This window comes from Myotis lucifugus, unplaced genomic scaffold (assembly GCF_000147115.1).
Source record: "Myotis lucifugus unplaced genomic scaffold, Myoluc2.0 scaffold_11172, whole genome shotgun sequence".
Taxonomy (NCBI): Eukaryota; Metazoa; Chordata; class Mammalia; order Chiroptera; family Vespertilionidae; genus Myotis; species Myotis lucifugus.
The window spans coordinates 815-5,306 of NW_005882220.1; the positions used below are offsets into that span (position 1 = coordinate 815).

Below are 4,492 nucleotides of genomic sequence, written 5' to 3' on the forward strand. Positions count from 1 at the left end.
GGGAAAATCTGAAGCAGGAATAGGGTAAGAGAAACAGGACACCAAAAGGGGAAAAGTGAGGAAGAGGGTTTTAGCAAAGAGGTGAAATTGAGATAGGGAAAATTAATGCTAAAGGAACGATGAAAATAGAATGGAGAACACTAATCCCAAGAGAAAATAAAATGGCACTTTAAAAAATGGTAAAATGGTAGCAGTAATAATACTGGTTAAAAATAAAAATGTGGTAATTGAAAGGGTAAAATCAGGTGATGGAAAAAGAAGAAAAAGAAAAAAAAATTGGTTTCTTAGTAAAAAGGCGAAAAAATAAAAAAAAAAAGAAAAAGAAAAAATTTGCAGTAGTGATGGTCTTTCGGTTCTTCTACTCTTCAGCCTGGTTCGCCTTAGTCCTGCCAGGTATTTAGGAGAGTCTTGAATTTCCCTGAATTACACTGTTCCTCCGTGTTGTAAATCACAGTCCTGATTTTAAAGCAGGCCGTATTTGTGATCCAGTCTGCCTTAATTTGTATTCACCTAAGAGTCAGTTTGTGGCTCAGCCACTGGGTGGCAGTGTTTTTGGGTTGGCCTCTGAGGCTATACAGCTTCTCTATCCTTTTTTAATCGTTACCCTGCTCTGTGTTGTTGGTGGGACTCGGAATTCCTTTACATTTACTTTGTTCTCCGCTTTAAACTAGTATTTACTGAAATATTGGTCTGCATATATAGGAGGCACATATACATCAACAGTGATTGCAGTGTGCTGCTTGTTATGCAATTTTCACTGATATATCTCCTCTGTCCATACATACTCGCTAAGAACTTACGCAAAATAACCTATTGTGGGTTGTTTCTGGTTAACAGTATCCACTAAAATAGAATGGGCAATATTTACTTTTATGATACGGCATGTGTGAAACAAAACTTCATTTTGTAGTAAATTTATTAGGGTCTGATGTTTGCTACGTGCCTCACTTCTTGAGAAACTCACTCTCAGATAGTCATTTTGTGGTAGGATCAGAAATCAGGCATAAAGACAGTAAGAAAGACCGTTTAAGTTTACCAACTGCTTTGAGCTTCTATGAGAACTATAGGAAGAGCATGTGTAGGGCACAGGCAAAATGAGACGCTGAAGATTGTCATGACAACAGATGTACTGTCTTCTCCTGGACAAACAAACATCTGCATCAGAAGCTCTATTGCTCTTACATGTTGGCAGTGTAATGCGCAGAGCTCTGGCAAGGAAGTCGGGATGCTTAGGTTATGGAAGCAGGTACTAAAACTAACATCGGGAGAGAACTGAGCCATAGTTTCTTCACTCATGAAATGAGAATGTTAGAACAGGGATTCTTGAAGGACTCCTGTCTCCAAAATGGTTTAATTCTAGGAAAGAGCATACAAATCAATACTTCTGCAGGTTCAAGGGCGAGATAGGTCAGGGAGTGGTTGCTTCTAGCCTAGAGAACAATGTATGAAGCACACCACTTGGGTCTTGTGTACATTTTACTCAAGATTTTATATTCTATATAAAAGCCTAAGCGACTGAATGCCCAAATGACTGAATGACCAGTTGAACTGCAGCTATGACACACACTGACACCAGGGACAAACGCTCAACGCGGGAGCTACCACCCTGATGGTCAGTGTGCTCCCACAGTGGGAGCATCGCTCAGCTGACCGATGGTCACCAGACACCTGGGCTCATGACTGGAGATAGCAGCTGCAGCGGAAGGAGCCTCTACCACCTCTGCGGCAGTGCTACCACTACCAAGCTGGAGCTGCTCAGCGCCTGGACCTGGCTCAGGCTCCTCCCCCCGTCCACCTGCTGCTTCCCGCAATATACATCCCTCAGGCCAAAACCAGCAGTCCCATATCCCCCCAGGGGTCCCGGATTGTGAGAGGGCACAGGCAGGCTGAGGGACCACACCAGTACATGATATATATTTCTTATTGATTTCAGAGAGGAAGGGGGAGGGAGAGAGAGAGATGGACACATTAACGATGAGAGACAATCATTGATTGGCTGCCTTCTGCAGGCCCCTTACTGGGGAATTGAGACCCCAACGTAGGTTTGTGCCCTTGACTGGAATTGAACCCACACTCGCAAGCCAATGCTCTATCCACTGAACCTAAACAGCTAGGGCTGAAAGCAACAATCTTAAAATAATAATGATTTTCACACACGTTGCTTATCAATCTCTGACTTTTTTCATCACCCTCTTGTTCCCTACAGAGAATTCCAAAAATCCACCTTTCCTTGGAATTACAACCTCCCTGCAACGCTCTCTTCCTGTGGAGAGCAATGCAGGAAGTGTCTGCAACTTCTACAGTGTCTCTGCTCCAGCCAACAGTTCACCATGGCTCCTGCCATCAGTCTCTGGCACCTCTTTCCAACCTCTCATGGGTGGTGCCTACTTTTACCAACATTCTAGCACAACCATGTTGTCTGGAGTTCCTGGCCAGAGCCCAATCTCCATTCCAGCTGCTTCCAATCCTAAAGTTTTTGAGTGGGCTCTTACAGGAGACACTGAAAAGAAGTCATCACCACTCAGAAAATTCACTGTGACTGTCACTGACCAGGACACAACTGTCTCATCTATGTCTCTGGCGTCCCAGTGTGATAAAACCTCAGATGCTTATAATATGGCCCCTCAGTATCCATCACTTTCTGTCAACCTTGTTCAGGGGGCACCAATTCAGGGACAGGGCCTGTCACATCCCTACCAGGTGGGAAATCATGTGTGTGACTACAGTCAAGGCACAATGGACCCTCTGCTCTGTGGAGAGGCTGGTCCCTACCTGCAGTCCTATGGCTCTGTGTCTTACACAGAGAGCAGGGCCTCTGCCCCTGACCCAGGGATGGTCATGGTGCTAAAGGAGACTCAGTCCGCAAACATGATACCACCAGCCTCCACTTCTGGAATCTGCTACTCTGTGCCTCCTCAACCCATCACAAAGACAGGTTTTCAAGGTGAGTACAAACAGAAACAAGGAAGGGGAATAAGGTCAGCATTCAAAACTGGGGTCAGTCTGCAGCTGGGAAGTGGTGAGTCCTCAGACAGGTAGAATGTAAGTCCTGTGACTTTAACCACTACCACCCTCAGTCAATGCCCTCCATTGTCACACTCCTTATGAGGACACCTGATAGAGGTGGGAAGGTGGGAAACTAACAGCCATGGATGCTACATGTAGGAGAACTCCAAGAGCATACCAAGGGACACTACACTTTCCAATGTCCTACCTGATGAGTCCTCCTCTACTACAATACTGCAATAAACTCCCTTGATTTATTGTTTTAGTCTCCTTCTAATGCCTTTCAGGACATTATTGTGATAGTGCCCATTTAACTTTCCATCACTACCTCAGTTGACACCTGGATTTAGGATCATGTGTTCCAACATCTTGTCCAAAGCAAACAGGCTATTATCTCCCCTTGCTTATAGGCTTCACCAGGAAGAGCTCCATTCCCTGTCTTAGTCCTTGGTGGGAAGTGTTTTTATTCACTCAGGAAAGTAGAGAGAATTACAAGGGTTCCATATGAGAATGGGAAACATTTTTAAAAAATCAGTTTTTTTTATGTGACTTATAACAACCTTGTGAAATGCAAAGAAAATCCAGGGACTGACCGACTTCCCCTTGATTCCATTGTAGTGATGGAGACTTTCCTGGGGATGGAGACTTCCTTGGCATTGCAACTTCCAGGCCAAATATTTTATTTACCACCTACTCCAGAATTCCCCGAGGCCTGCAGTAACAGACATTCCCAGGTACTTGAGAGTTATCCACCACCTCAGAGTGGGGACATTTCAATGGCACCCATAGTCCAGAATCCTATTGACCTCCTGGCACTGCCTCCAGCTCCAAGCCAGGAACAGAAAGAGAATAAGAATGTGGAGAATATTAAAACCAAGCTTTCCAAGCACGGGAATGGGTACCAGATCCCAACAGAAAACGAAGCTTCTCCACTGCTCCCTTTAGAAGTGCCTGACATTCCACAGGTGCTGGCCTGCATTGGTCCCCTCGGCCAAGAGGAGCAGCCTGGTTGTGACAACTCTGGTTTGGGAAAGAATAGCCTGAGTCTTAAGGACCAAGGGACACTTGAAAATGGGACTGAATCTAATGACAGTTTTGCAGACATCGACACACTGGTGAAGGGTATTCACCTTCCACGGGTCTTAAGTTCCTTGGATGACCTTGATCAGGCCCAAGGTCCCAAGGTGATCAAACCAAAGACACCAGGGGCCTCAAGTTTCACGAAGTGCAGAAAAAGTCAAGTGTCAGAAAGACTCGCTCTGATCAAGGCAGCAAGATCAAACATAAAGCCTCTGAGCCTATCAGTGATGCTCCCAAGACCAAGATCAAGCCCGAGAGCCCAGATTGTGTGTTTGTGGAAGAAGTGGTTCCTTGCAATGCTGCAGCTGGTGGCAGGGCTCCTTCGAACATGTCAAGCATTCTAACAGCAAAACTCAGAAACCTGCAGCCAGCAGGACCAGCAATACTAAGCACCATGGGCAGGAAA

General features: G+C 45.4%; 1 pseudogene; it reads left to right on the forward strand.

The window, feature by feature from the left end:
* Positions 1 to 2,206: 2,206 nt before the first annotated feature.
* LOC106696168 lies at positions 2,207 to 4,488 on the forward strand (annotated as a pseudogene).
* The last annotated feature ends 4 nt before the right edge of the window (positions 4,489 to 4,492 follow it).